This window comes from Sus scrofa, chromosome 3 (genome assembly GCF_000003025.6).
Source record: "Sus scrofa isolate TJ Tabasco breed Duroc chromosome 3, Sscrofa11.1, whole genome shotgun sequence".
NCBI classification, from domain to species: Eukaryota; Metazoa; Chordata; class Mammalia; order Artiodactyla; family Suidae; genus Sus; species Sus scrofa.
The window spans coordinates 43450619-43466458 of NC_010445.4; the positions used below are offsets into that span (position 1 = coordinate 43450619).

The following is a 15840-nucleotide window of genomic DNA, read 5'->3' on the forward strand; positions in this document are numbered from 1 at the left end:
GGAATATGCAAGCTCTTTGGAGACCATGAGTCTCACCCAGTAGCCAAAATTTCTGATGCCTATGCAGAGAAGAAAGTGAGTTTTGTTGAGGATATTCAGCTGGTGCTACAGAAATCTGAGAGCACATCACGAGCAGTGCAGGTACCCCTTGTGTGGCTTGTGTCCTTTCTCCACATAAACATCAGGACAATGTTTGGTTTCAACTCAAATGGTGGGTTTTCTCTTGAGGACACTAGACTGACAGAGGCAGTGTTTTAATGAGGGAGAGGAGTTCCTGTTGTGGCTCAGAGGGTTAAGAACCTGACATAGTGTCTGTGAGGATGTGGGTTCAATCCCTGGTCTCTCTCAGTGGGTTAGGGTCCACTGTTGCTGCAAGCTCTGGCAGAGGTCACAGACTTGGCTCGGATCTGGCATTGCTGTGGCTGTGGTGTAGGCTGACAGCTGTAGCTCGGATTGGACCCCTAGCCTGGGAATTTCCACATGCTGCAGGTAGGGCCCTAACAATAAAAATTAAAAATAAATAAATAAATAAATAAATAAAACATGCAGGAGAAATTCATTCCTCTCCTTAAGTGTGTCCTGAGAGGCATCCCTAAGGAGTTCCTGGCTCAGTGGAGGAGAAGAGGCAATGCCATGAACCAGGTGCCCAGGCCTGCCCTCTGGAGGTCTTTCCTAAGAAATGTTCCTGCCTCCACAGGACACAGAGAAGCTCATCAGGGAGCTCTCCACCAGCACCGCTGACACACTGGCCATGATCAACACCATTGGAGACAGCCTGCTCAGTGGCATCAGATCCTGGATTGCCACCTTAAAAAGGTACCTGAAGAGGGAGCACACCTCCAAGTTGGAGAAGTTGCAGCCCCCCTGTTAGCAGATGAAAATCCTCTTGCAGCATCAGGCAAACGCAGTGCAATTTCTCCAAGAGCATAAAGGCTCAAGGCAGAAATGGAGAGACTCAACAGAGAGCAGTTTGTCCCCCCAGGTCCCCACCAAGGACACTATTTCCATCAGGCACTAGTTTCAGGAGCTCATTAGAGGAATAGACATCACTGCCTTTGTCCCTTCTGAGACTTCCCGAGTTCTGGCCAGCACAGCTGGGCTCCAAGAGGACTGGCAGGTGGGCTGTGTCACGCAGGGTGGTCTGTCCCAACAAGTTCTTGAGGATATTTTGCACAAGGCAGTGTTGGGCTCAGTTAATGCAGAGGCAAAATTTCCCAGGAAACCATCTCATTCCTCCTCTCCTTCCTCCAGCACAGGGAAGTGAGGCTGGGTCTAGGGAATCAACTGTATAACTTGGTATTTTGGTCTCAAAATGTCAGCGGCTTTTATCATTTTGGCTGCAACTTGAAAGATGTTAATTTTACTTCTTAAAAAGAAAAAAAAAGATTCTACATTGAGGTTTCTCCCTTGATTTAGGGTCTTCTGTTGTTAATTGATTATCCAACACTTTTCCTTTTCTTGTTTTTAAATGGAAATCTGCTTTAGAAGCTAGGTGCTTGAAACTCATGGGGGTTGATGGCTTGGCCATCTGGATGGGTGGTGCAGGAGGTGAGTTCTTGGCACAACTGAACAGACCAGCTTTGTGCTCTGATGACTTACTTTGCAATTTTAGCTCAATTGAGCCTCAGATAGTAGGAATCACAATAGCAATGATTCCCCAGAAATGAAACCTTTGGCTATCTCTCCACTGTGTCTTTTGTTCTTTTTCTGTCACAATGACTACAATTGGCTGAATGCTTAGGATACAAACACTACTAGGCACTCTTATGTTAATGAGTTAATCCCATTCTCAAAATAACTGAAAGTGATGAGAATTATCATGTCCACTTTATAGGAGGAACCTCAGGGTCAGAGAATTTAAGAGCCTAAAATGACACAGCCATTGAAAGGGTGGATTGTAATGCAAATCCAAATCCTTCTAGTGGAGCCCTGGCTTCTAGCCCTTCCCAGAGTCTCTGAAGGCAGTGCAGAGGTGGAAATATCTCCTCAAAAACACTGCTATCATTCTTCAAGAGGGAGCTTACTCTTCTTAATTCTAGCCCACCAGTTTTTTGTAAACATCTACTGTGAAATTCACTGTTTATGGAATTCTGAGTAGCACCTGTGATGCACATTGTGCTTCGTGTTTCACATAAATGACATTATCGGAACCCCACTCCACCTTGGGAAGTAAGCTTTAGAGTTCCCATTATACAGATGAAGAAACTGGGAAGGAGATCAGTGCTTTGTCCAAAATGGCAGCACAGTAGAAATGTATCATTCTCAAACCTATTCTCCTTCTGGCTACCGCATGGTTAGTTGGGGAAAGGGTTAGTTGGGGAAAGGGTGGGGTAGCCTCAGGGATGATAGGACCTAGACTCAGTTGATGTCAGAAGGCCCCTTCTCTCTTTTGTCTCTGCTTCTCAGTGCTTGCTTTGCTTCTTTACTACAGTATGACCCCTTCTCCCCCGTCATCACAGCTTGGTGTTCAGAGCTAAGGGGTTCTCTTCTCCCAGCGCCTGTTTTGAGACATCCTCAGGAAAGGACTCTGCTTGACCTACATCAAAATCCCATGACCCAAGTGGGGCAGAAACAGTGCCACAAAAGAGGAGGCAAGGAGTACATGGGAGTCAAGCTTGTAATAAAAATGAAGCAGGTTGGGAGTTCCCATCGTGGCTCAGCAGTGGAGAAACTGACTAGGATCCATGAGGATGCAGGCTTGATCCTTGGCCTTGCTCAGTGGGTTAAGGATCTAGCGTTGCCCTGAGCTGTGGTATAGGTCACAGACAAGGCTTGGATCCCAGGTTTCTGTGGCCGTGGTGTAGGTGGGCAGCTACAACTCCAATTTGACCCCTAGCCTGGGAACTTCCATATGCCTTGGGTGCAGCTCTAAAAAGACCGAAGGGAAAACAAACAAACAAACAAACAAACAAACAAACAAACAAGCTGGAGGTGGGGAGGGGTGGAGGCAGGGGGGCTGTGACGAATAGCAGAGTCCATGCCGAGCATAAAGAAAATACTGTCCTGTTGGGATGTAGGCTGAGTGTAGCCAGAGATTCCAGTTTCTTTAGAAAAGCAAGAAATTCAGACTTTTTAATGTTAAATATCTTCTTTTGAAAGCTGTCAGCTAATTAAAAAGAGATTTAAAACAGTGCACGGTTGTCACAAAGCATTTCTGTAAACCAGATGTGATCTCCAGGCCATCACCAGTTTGCAATCTCTGATCGAGGTGGACAATATAGTAACAACATAACAGCTTACTCCACTCCAGTGATGCTAAATGCATTTGCCAAGCCTGGGCCTCTCTCCTTCCACTGTGACTCCTTAGGGAGCATCACTTCCCAGCAAAGACACAGGAAAGCAGGAGGTCCCTGGCAGTCAGAGTGGGTAAGATATTGGTAGGCACTGGCCAGACATCAACCTCCAGATCTATGCGTTCCCAGTTCTCTGAGCTAAAACCTGGGCCCACTGAGGCAGACACTCAGGATTAAGGGTCTGGTTAAGGATAAGGGCATCTGCTGCAAAAGGCAGGGAGGCCAAGAGGCAGAAGTCTCATCTGGACCCAGCATGCTGAGTGAGGGGCCATAGGGAGCAGCTGCACAAGAAGCCCCAGTCTCAGCTGGGTAGGGACAGTGATGGGGCAGAGGGTGTGTCTGGAGTGTGTTTGCTTTTCTTGGGTAATTGTGGTTGCAGGTTGACAAAGGTGGAGGGAGGGATCTGTTCTGGGGCTGCCTGCAGAGAGGTGTAGACAAGCAGAGGGGTCTGAGATGGCAAGGCCTTAGTGACCTTGGACCTCTGGGCCGGTTTAGGCCTGGCTACTCTTGGAACTCCAGTCTAGGAAGTTTGTACGTTTTCTCAGGACTCTGAACCTCCTCCTCTTCCTGGCCCAGCAGGCTGCCCCAAGCTCAAGGTTTTCCTCCTCTAGTTTCTTGTTCACTTCAGCCCACAAAATTAACTCTTCAGTTTAACTCCTTTTCCGTGTATTGCATTGTAGTAATACAAGTGTTAGATACTGCCACCTGAGATCGTAAATATAAACGCACCAGGTAAACTAAGTGCTGTTCAAAAACATTTCTATTATCCATTAGGATGAATTTTTGTGTTCTGTTTCTGCTTTTTTAAAACCTTGTGCGCAAAGTTAACAGTGAGGAAAGACAGACTCAGCTTGTGGGGCTCCCAGCCATTGAGAGACCTGAAAGTTTACCTAAGCAGTGCTTTCCGGGGTCCTAGTTTGGGAGGGTCATTATTGGAACGGAGGAATGATATTTTCAGCAAACGTTAAAGTAGGAAAATTAAACATTGCTTTGAAAAGACAAGACTCTTCAAAACTTGGGGCCTTCGATTGGCTGCCTCATCTACAGCTGCGTAAACTGAAGCAAAGTGGGTGGGTCTACTTGAAGCCTCAGGGGGCGGCGGGCGGGACAGTCCTTGTGGGGGTCGCACGCAAGACGTTCCGGCAACCAGGGGGCCAGGCACAGCCGCCCCCAGCGAGGCCAGCGACCACGTGACAGCGCCGATCGATCACGAGCGGACTGCAAGACCCCGTGCCACCACTCTCCCGGCGGTCCAATAAGAAATGGGGAGCGGGCAAGGTGGGTGGGCCCTGGTCGCCCCGCCCTTCGCGAGGCGGGTCCAGCCGCCGCCCTCCAGTGAGGTCCCAGCGAGCCTGGCTCGGCGGAGGCAAAGGGCAATGTTTACGTCAGTCAAACGGCCTCGCCAATGAGTTCGCGCGCTGCGCTCGAGCCCGCCCCTGCCTCGGCCTCCCGGCGCCCGCGCTCCCTTCCCTCCGGCCGCCGCGGCCCGCCAGCCCGCACCTCCATCCGGGTCTTCGCGTGCGACTTTCCGGTGGCTGCGGGCGGCAAGCGCCGGGGCCGGGCTGTCCCCGCGGAGGGCGGCGGCTGGCCGTTGGCTCTTCCACGAGCCTGAGGTGGGTACAGAAGCGAGACAGCGAGCGCGGGCCCGTCGCCATTTTTCTTCTCTCGGACCCCTGGCGGAGCTGGGAAAAGGGGACCGCGGCGGCCTGGTTGGTAGAGAGGCCTGGGGGCCAGAGCAGGCCGGGCTGGCGGGTGGCGAGCTGAGGCCGCGGGAGGCGGCGGCGCGGGCGGGGGATGGGCGCCGCGTGGCGCGTCCAGCCCCAACCCCCTCCGCTTCCCGCCCAGCGCCTCACGGACGGGGGGAGGGGTCATTCTTCACATTCTTCACCCAGCACCTCCCCCCACTTCAATCAAACTTGGGCGGGGGAAGTCCCGCCCCCGCGCCGTGCCCATTGGCCAGCATCTCCTCCTGCTTTGGCGTAACTGGCTGCGGGCGCCGCCAGGTCCCCCTGACGTCGCTTCCGCTATCAGGTTTGTGGGCCGGGGAGACCTTGGTCTTGGGGGCTGGGATGCTGGAGGGAAGGTAGGAAGTGCGGGGGAGGGCCGGGGCTCGCTGGCTGGCAGGCCCTGGGCTGGCTCCCTGCCTCTAATCCGTCCCACCAAGTGCAGCCTCCGGCCACGGAGCAGCTGTGCGACTGGGTCCAACCGGCGGCCGTCCTTGGCGGGGGAGGGGCCGGGCGGGCGGTAGGAAGTGGGATCCCGGGGGACGGTCTTGTGCACGGCGACCAGGGCCACCGCCAGCGGCCCCAGCACTGATTTGGGCTGCACACCCTGCAAGCGGGCTGGCTGATAAACGTTCCCGGAGGACTCGAGTGTGAGGAATGCGTAACCTTTATGTCCTTGGCTGGCAGTGGCCTTCGGTCTTTACAATTTTTACAGTAGGGACTGGCCCCCTGCCTTGTGTGTCAGAGTTGAGGGTGTGTTTTTGGCACATTTTTCAACTCTTAGGCTTTTTAAAATTGACTTTCCATTTATGAGCGGGTTGGCAAACGGCATCAGGGCATTGGGGATAGTGAGTGTGAAATTCTTAAAGTAAATCGGAAGACTGAATGATTTTTCTTTTTTTAACTTTATTGATAATGTATCGCTTTTTTGGCACTTCTAGTTAAAACCGCATTTAGCAGTCCTCGTTTATTTTTATTGGCCTGAAAATCATGCAGTAGTTTAAGAAAATGTAATGTTAAGTTCTAAATTTAAATGTAGTTCAGAAAAATACAGTAACTTTTTATCCGTTTTTCTGCTGTATAGTAGTCTGATTAGTTTATAGTATATTCAGAGTATTGTAGTTAAGGCAATAAAAATTTGTAAGTTTGGGTTTTTTTGAAGGTGCTTGATGTACTGTACACAGTTGTTAAAAGTATCGTTTTGAAACTTGTGGACTCTTTTGAGAGTAGAATGGTTAGCATTAACTAGAATGTCTTGGTTTAGAATACAGTACACTAGATATTTGTGTACCTTTTCTTTCAATAGCTAACATATGGTAGTTTTATAAATAATTGTAATTGCTCAATAGTGAGAGTTAGAAACCAGTATTTCAAACTGTAGGTGCTGGCTTACTGGGTCATAAAATCACTTTTAGTGGGTGGTGATCACAATTCTAAAAAAATAGAAAGTATTAGTTTGTTACATGAAACTGTTAATTCAGCTATATACGTATTTGCTCCTGTAAAAATACCTTTTTTGAGGGTATTTGGAAAAGTTTGAAAAACAGCCCTTCTGATGGGTATTTTTTTTGTTTATAGCACTAGTGTTCTCCTAAGAGTGTTAAAAGTAGCCCTGTTATATTTGGTGGAAAATGTTCTCCTCACTTTAGTATTCAGGAGTTGGGGAAGTAAATTTGCTATCAGTGACCAGCATGCTTTTTAGTTATTTTTTTTGTCATTTTAGGGCTGCACCGGAGGCATATGGAGGGTCCCAGGCTAGGGGTTGAAATGGAGCTGTAGCCACCAGCCTGCATCACAGCCACAGCAGCAGGATATCTGAGCTGAGTCTGTGACCTACACAGCTCATGGCAACGCTGGATCCTTAACCCACTGAGCAAGGCAAGGGATGGAACCCACTTACTCATGGATGCTTGTCGGTTCGCTAACTGCTGAGCCATGACGGGAACTCCCAGCAAGCATCTTAATCATGTAATATTTTTAATAGTTTGAGAAGTTTTTACTTAGACAATAAAGGATCTTCTCCATTCCAGAATATTAACTATCAATGAATTTTCCATGTCTAAATAGAATCCAGATCCCCAGTTAGGAGTTATCAACATTACCTTTACATGACCTCAGGACTGGATAAGGGAGGCCTGGTCATTGCATTGTTGTTGACTGTATAGATGTTCTAAGCATTGCACAATCACTTAGATCAAAGGAGAGCTAGGAATTCCCTTGTGGTGCAGCAGGTTAAGGATCCAGTGTTGTCACTGAACCAGCCCAGTTTGCTACTGGCCCAGGAACTTCCACATGCCACAGACACAGCAAACAACGACGACAAAACGAGAGTCACTGCCTTTTTTTGTTGTTGTTTTGTACTATGTCTTTGAAATCTAGAGTGTATTTTACAGTTGCAGCACATCTCATTCTGGGCTGATTGCATTTCCAGTGCTCAGTAGTGACGTGGCTAATGGCTACCAAATGGCCAGTGCAATTATAGTGGATTGCTCAGCCGCTTTTCAAGAATTTAGCTTTCTCTAGCTAAGTATTTTCAGATTATTAGCCCAAAATGTTCCCTCTCCATAGTCTAATCTTAAATATGAGGTCATTTCTTTCTTAGGCTCTTTCTTGGTCTAAGATTTAAGTATTCTGAGGCTGATGACAAGTAGTTTTGCTGAGTGTTATGTTTGCTTTTCTAGGAATATTTTAAGAGATTTTGGATGTTTTTAAATTTTTACTCGCTTTTGCTATGTAGGGCTGCACCCACAGCAAATGAAAGTTACCAGGATGGGGTCAAATCAGAGCTGCAGCTACTGGCCTGTGGCACAGTCACAGCAAAGGGGGATCCAAGCCATGTCTGTGACCTACATACACCACAACTTGAGGCAGCGCCGGACCTTAACCCACTGAAAGAGGCTAGAGATTGAACCTGCATCCATCTCCTGTATACCAGTCAGGCTTGTTACTTCCGAGCCACAACAGGAACTTCTGGGTGATCTGTATTTTGTTTTTTTTTTTTGTTTTTTTCCGCCTTTTTTAGGGCCAAACGTGTGGCATATGGAAGTTCCCAGGCTGGGGGTTGAATTGGAGCCACAGCTGTAGCAACACCAGATCTGAGCCTTATCTGCAACCTACACCACACACTCGACAACTTCAGATCTTTGACCCACTGAGGGAGGCCAGAGATTGAATCTGCATCCTCGTGGATCCTAGTTGGGTTTGTTTCTGCTGAGCCACAATGGGAACTCCTGGATGATGTTATAAAATTACAGATATTAATGATGAATTTAATTTAGAAGCACTTTGTTCTTCTATTAATTAGGTAGTTATCCTTTTCTGCTTTTTGTCAGCATTCGTTTTCATGAAGTTATACTGTCTTTTCACTTGGCTGACTCACCCCTTCCCCCCAATTTTTATTTGGTCAATTATATGATTACTTAATGCATAGGAGAGAATGTTTTTCTTGTACAGTGTAGACTGAGTTGTCTGCTAATTGTAAACTGGGATATCTGGATTTAATGGCAAGAACCCACCTTTTTAAAGCCTTTTGGGGACATGTAAGCTTTTCAGTATGGGAGCATATCAACTCAGTATCGTGGATGGGAAGGCAAAAGATTGATGATTGAGAAATAATGGTGTATGTATATAAGGACCATTAAACAAAACAAGTTACTACCCAAGTGGAATACGCTGCCTCACCCTAAATATTTGTGTGCTCTATATGGTTTGTAGCAGAATTTAATTAGATATACAGGAAGGTAGCATAGAATGCACTTGTAACAGGGAAGGTGGTCTCAAATTAACAGTTTGCATCAGGAATTCTACAAAGGAATGCTGAGTTGACATTAGTTCCCTTTTTAAAAAATTACAGAGTTTAGGTACTTTATCTAATCAAGAACATCTTTGAGTTCTTTTCTGGTGCAGCCAGTTAAGGATCTGGCATGGTCACTGTTGTGGCTCTGGTTTAATCTCTGGCCTGGGAACTTCTGCAAGCTGTGGGTGCAGCCCTCCAAAAACAAAACATCTTATGTACCTGCTGTATGTCTAAGATCGAATGAAGGAAAGGTTTTGGTTTTGTTTTGGAAAACATGACCTAGTACTAGCTGTTTAAAACGTTTAAACTATTAAACTGTAGAAACTTTTAAACTATTTGAAATTTAACATGTGCTTCGGCTTAGTATTTATCAGCAAGTGAAACTAGATGATGAGACTGAAGGAAATACTTGTTGTATTTGTCAGGATAAGAAATTTAGTGGATAGTGGAGGTCCCGTTGTGGTGCAGGGGAAACAATCTGACTAGGAACCATGAGGTGGCTGGGTTCAGCCCCTGGCCTTGCTCAGTGGGTTATGGATCGGGTGTTGCTGCGGCTGTGGCGTGAAGCCTGGGAACCTCCATATGTCATAGGTGCGGCCCTGAAAAGACACAAAGCCAAAAAAGAAATTTAGTGGGTAGTAACTGTTTGTGATCATTTCACAGTGTTTACAAATAGGGAATCATTATGTTATGCACCTGGAACTAATATACTGTATGTCAGTTATACATCAATTTAAAAAAAAATCCTGCCTACAAAGAGAAATTGAAAGATTAGAAGTAGGTTAATTTGATTTTTGAAATTTTATTGGATTATAGTTGGTTTACAATGTTGTGTTAGTTTCAGGTGTTCAGCAAAGTGATACATAATACAGGTTATTACAGAGTATTGAGTAGATTTCCCTATGAGCTATACAGTGAGACCTTGTTATTATCTATTTTTTATATAGTATATGTATGTTAATCCCAACCTAATTTATCCCTCCCAACCTTGCCCCTTTAGTAATCCTAAGTATGGTTTGGAAATCTTTGAGTCTGTTTTTGTTTCGTAAATAAGTTCTTTTGTATTAGAAGTAGGTTAGTTTTCATTAGCAAAGCTTAGGAAGAAGGAATCAGAATTGTGTTGGAGAGTTTGCATGTTTTATATTGAAAATACTTTTACATTTTGGATAGTATTTTAATGTTCAGCCAGCATCATCAGATAATTTTGTTAATAGTTAACTGAGTATTTCAAGGAAATTCATGTTAAGTAGCCAATATTCTAATTTTGTATTTATCAGCAAGTGAAACTAGATGATGAGACTGAAGGAAATACTTGTATTTGAATGAAAGTTTGGCAAAAAGTGAAATTTATATAAATGGCCTGTGAATAAAGGTTTTTAAAAATAAAACCTGGGGTTTCCGTTGTGACTCATCAGGTTAAGAACCTGATGTAGTCCCCATGAAGATGCAGGTTCAATCCTGGGCCTCACTCAGTAGGTTAAGGATCTGGTGTTTACACAGGCTGTGGTGTAGGTAGCAGATGTGACTCAAATCTGGTGCTGCTTTGTTGCTGTGACGTAGGCCTGCAGCTCCAATTTGACCCCTAGTTTGGAAACTTCACGTGCTGCAGGTGCGTCCATAAAAAGAAAAAGGAAAAAGAATAAATAAATAAAAGTAAAAATTTTCTGAGGTGCTTTGTTTATAGAAGTATGTGAAATATTATAAAAGGTAGGAAATAAGACTGCTGGAAAAAGTTTTTCTCAGAAGTTCAGAGCTGTGTCACTGCAGTAACCAGTAGTGACAACACTGAATCCTCAGCCCACCTCACCACAAGAGAGTTCCTCAAACTCTAATAAGCCATAGAAAGTAGAGTATGCCTGGCTTTGGACTAGGTTTAGCGTATTTTAAGAACTAGAAGCTTGTTTGTTTAAAATACTGTCTTACTAGGGAGTTCCTTTTGTGACTCAGTGGTTAACAAATCAACTAGGAACCATGACGTTGCAGGTTCGATCCCTGGCCTCACTCAGTGGGTTAAGGATCTGGTGTTGCTGTGAGCTGTGGTGTAGGTCCCAGACAAGGCTTGGATCCCGTGTTGCTGTGGCTCTGGGGTAGCCTGGTAGCTACAGCTCCAATTAGACCCCTAGCCTGGGAAGCTCCGTGTGCGGCCCTAGAAAAGACAAAAAATAAAATAAAATACTATCTTACTAAAATTGACAATGCAAAAGTGGTATTTATGTATTTCAATTAGTATGTAGCTTTCAGAATGTATATTCATGTGTTTTTAGGACCATAACGCTTAACCTTCTTTTAGTTATAGACTTTGTAAATGTGGTAAAAGCTGTGGAGTCTTGTAGAAAAATTGTACATTCTGAAATTCATTGTGCTTATAGGTGAAGAACTCTGACTTTAAGGTGTTGACTATACACAAGTATTAAACATAAGATGTCATACACTGTCATTTACTAAGATATAAGTGGATTTTAAAATGAAACCTTACTTGATAGAAATACAGATAAACAAGCTTAAATCATAATTAATAAGTAGATATGCCTCTTCACAGCACATTTTAAGTTGACACAGCATGATTAAATTGAAGATAAGTATTTTTGACTGTCACAAGTATATCCAGGAATTTAAAGTTAGTTTCTCTCTCAGATTGATTTATTAGAACAAGGGTTACCATTTGTTGAGTACTTACTTCTAGGTCATTAAGGTGCTTTGCATGTGTTCCTAATCCTCAAAACGGTCTTCTGAGGGTGTGGATGTTAGTTCCCCAACTGATGAGAAATAAACCTCAAGAAGGTTATTTAATTTGCCCAAGAACACAGCTGCTAAGAAGCTGCTGTATCCGAAAGCCATTGCTCTAATCTTTCCTGCACTGCTATGTTGCGCAGGAACATTTTGTCCAAGTTGAATTGTGATGTTTAATTATTAGTATTTTTAATAGGGATGGGAAGAGTTCAAGCTACAGATTAAGGTAGTGCGTGAATAAGGATAGAAGATACATGGAAAGTTATGTTACTTTTAGTTAGAAAAGGAATTATCTGAAAGATCACATTCAGATAGTTTCAGCTAATAGTCTTGTCTAAGAATGTTTTAGTTAATATCTAATACTGATGATTGAAGCTACAAGTTACTGAGTATCCTCTGTGCACCTGGCATTGTGCTTTGTGACTTTCATATTTTCCTCCCCCCCATCATCTTTCCTTCCTTCCTTTTTCTTTCTCTGTAGTTATTTTTCTCTCCCTCCCTCCCTTCCTTCCTTTTCCGCCTCCACAGCATGGAGAAGTGTCCAGGCCAGGGATCAGACCCAAGCTACAGCAGTGACAATGCCGAGACCTTAAATACTGATTTTAATGAGTTAACATAACAGAGGCCCCAAGATTATTTCCGAGTCTCAGATTCTGAAGTGTGCTCTGACTTCAGAGGGGAAAATCTGAAGAACTGAAAGTAAACCTGCTCTGTGACCCAACTCCTTTCTCTTTCTTTAGTCAAACATTGTGTAGTTGTGACAGTGTACATGTTAGTTTTTCTTTAACTTTATTTCTTAATGAACATTTCTATGGATCCTTGTTATTTGTTATGTGGATTGTGTTCTGTGTTCTGAAAGCTTGCTTAACTAAACATTGCCTACTCTCAACTGTTAGATTTTAGTTTCCAAAATTTGCTCTCATCAGTATTAATCTGAAAAACTGTAGGTTGAAAACCATCAGTGGATCATAAAATCAATTTAATCTGTATAATAAAGTAGAAAAAGAATAGGGGTTAGTATTGATTTTTGAACAATAGTGAATAGTAGTATTTTACTGTATTAGTATTTTGTATTATGTATGTATAGACATGTATGAGTACTGTTTTGAATTATAAAACCTTTTTCTCATGTGGATCATAGACTTTTGGAAGCTATTGCTCTAATGAATAGTGATGCTACATAGTAGATAATTGTTCCCCCTGCCCCTCACCCATAAATAACAATTTTTGGGTTACATTTGTATGTATTTTCCCCCAATTGGAGGAGCATTTTAAAAGCTCCTGGTGTATAAATTGCTGGATTGCTGTCTACCAGTATGGGTACCTGTATACATTGCTGGATCAAGAAAAATAGTACAAAGTAAACATGCCTCATTTTCCAAGCTTGAAAAGTGAATACATTTTAAATTCTATTGTTTACTTCATTTTAAATTCCTACATTTGCTGAGGATTCAAACATGTTTTAAATGAGGAAAATCAGGCTGGGCTTGAGAATTGGGTTGGAGGTACCAGCTGGTTTTCCTCTTGGTTCTTATTTATTTATTTATTTATTTTAGGGCTGCACCCATGGCATATGGAGTTTCCCAGGCTAGGGGTCAAATTGGAGCTGTAGATGCAGGCCTAGGCCACAGCCACAGCAACACAAGATCTGAGCTGCGTCTGTGACCTACACCACAGCAACGCCTGATATGTAACCCACTGAGCAAGGCCAGGGATCGAACCCGCAACCTCATGGTTCCTAGTTGGATTCGTTAACCACTGAGCCATGAGGGGAACTCCCAGAAAAATCTTTTTAGGGACAGTTGTCTGCATGTTCATATCGTGAATTATCTGGCCTTGTAGAATTGAAATTGGCTGAGGTATGGTGAGTTTGAGTTTGGAGATCCAGTGCTGTCTCTCCTTGTAATTTGGAGCCAGTTATTAAACTTCCTGGCACCAGTTTACACCTATGTAAAATAGACACCATGAGATAAGGTGGCTCACTTGAAGGGCTTAATGGTGGGGTCTTATATATATTGAGGGTGTGGTAACTCTTTTCCTGTATTATGGATCATTTAGTCCATTGTATTGATGTTACAGAGGGGCTGGGTTCCAGAGTGTCAGTGAGTGAGCAGGGACAGGATTTGAACCTTGGTTATTTTGACTCCAAATGAGATATGTTGCTGTGAGCATTCATATTTAAGTTTTGTGTTTAATTCTGTTAGGAATATACCTGTAAGTGAAGTTGCGGGATCATTTGGTTAATTTTTTGATAAACTGCTAAACTTTTCCAAAGCACCTGACCATTTTACGTTCCCACCAGCAATGGTAATGTAATTTAATTTTTCCACATCCTTGGTCTCTTTTTGATTATGGCCATCCTCGTGGATCTGAAAGTGATACCCCATTATGATTTTGGTTTGATGACTAATAAATGATGTGAGGTTTTTTTATGTACTTATTGGCCCTTTTTTCTTATTAATCACATCTTTAGAGAAATGGCTATTTATCCTTCTTTAAAGGAGGTTATTGGTCTTAGGTTACGTTTATATGTGGTGCGAGGTGTAGGGGTCCAGATTCATTCTTTTGCATGTGGATATCCAGTTGTTCTGGCACTCTTTGTCGAAAAAAACTTTTGTTTCCCCATTGAATTGTGGTGGCACTCTTGTTGAAAATCAGTTGACCCAGTATATGGGGTTTATTTCTGGATGTTAAGTTCTGTTACATTGAACTATATGTCCTAAGAGTGGTTTTGTTTACAGGTTTTGGTTATTACTAAGTAACTACTTAGCAGCTTGCTTTCTTTGAAATTAAGTAATCTTTACAGTGGCTGCTTCTTAAGTATGAAGTCTGTAAATTGAAGACTGATATTTAATATGGTTTAGCTCAAGATTTTGATTATAAAACTAAACTGGTCATATTGCTTAGTTCAGAGAGTATTGTACCAAAGTGGTTACCATCTTTGATCTTCACAGCACTTTTCTAGTGAAGGAAGGATCCTTATCTTGCCTCAGATCCAGTAGATAATCATTGGTTTTCTTTTAATAAGATCACTTAGTGTTTGCTGACATGGAATACTTGAGTAGGTTAATTTAAAAATGAGGTTCTCATGTATGGATGTGTGTGTTTTGTCCTTTTAGTGCTGCATTCGCGTCATAGGGAGGTTCCCAGGCTAAGGGTCTAATCGGAGCTGTAGCTGCTGGGCCTACGCCAGAACCACAGCAATGCCAGACCTAAGCTGCGTCTGTGACCTACACCACAGCTCATGGCAGTGCCGGATCCTTAACCCACTGAGCGAGGCCAGGGATCGAACCCACAACCTCATGGTTCCTAGTCGGATGTATATTTTTTGATAGCTCTGTACATTATTGCATTTAATCATAGATTATGTTAAGTGAATGAAAGGAGTCTAATACTTTTTTCTTTCTCCTTTAATCACACAGGAGAACCAGGATTACCTAGGAGAAAGCTTTCCTGTGGTGCTCAGCTGTGGTCCCTTTTCAGCATTCACTGTGGACGTTCTCTTCACTGTGGGATGAGGTAGTAGGTTGTATAGTTTTAGGGTCACACCCACCACTGGGAGATAACTATACAATCTACTGTCTTTCCTAACGTGATAGAAAAATCTGCATCCAGACAGCATCATCCAAGCATCACTCAACATCAGTACAAGTTGTATGACATTTAAGATTAACTTTTGTAAAAATGCTGTGGTTCAGTATTTCCTTATGGTGTACAAGTTGCTGCTTATTTTAGAGACTAAAAACATTACCAGGTATACAGGTTGGGTGGGGATACTTTTACTGTGTGTCAGAGTAAGTGTATTTTATTTTGATTGGTAACTGATGATGCAACATAAAGAGATTGTGCTCTATTCCCGAAGAAGAGATTGCTCTATCAGAGTGAGGTAGTAGATTGTATAGTTGTGGGGTAGTGATTTTACCCTGTTCAGGAGATAACTATACAATCTATTGCCTTCCCTGAGGAGTAGACTTGCTGCATTTTGTTTCTACCTAGATATTAAAACTCAGAAGAATTAATTTTGACATTGCTTTGTACTTAAAATTTGTTTATGTTATTTGCTAATAACATTCTCTGTTGCTACAATAGATACAGTGATCAATATGTAACTTTTTCACTTATCTATTTTAGAAATTTGAGAAGTTCCCATTGTGGTGCATTTGAAACGAATCCGACTAGTATCCATGAGGCTGTGGGTTTGATCCCTGGCTTCACTCAGTGGGTCGGGATCTGGCATTGCCTTGAGCTGTGGTGTAGGTCACAGACGTGGCTCAGATCCCACGTTGTTCTGGCTGTG

The 15840-nt window shown here is 43.3% G+C and overlaps 2 non-coding genes across 2 annotated transcripts; both read left to right on the forward strand.

Moving 5' to 3' along the window:
* MIRLET7A-2 (microRNA let-7a-2) lies at positions 15049 to 15140 on the forward strand. Its single transcript, NR_038599.1, has one exon. It is a non-coding gene; the product is annotated as a microRNA let-7a-2 (primary transcript).
* On the forward strand, positions 15416 to 15512 carry MIRLET7F-2 (microRNA let-7f-2). Its single transcript, NR_128408.1, has one exon. It is a non-coding gene; the product is annotated as a microRNA let-7f-2 (primary transcript).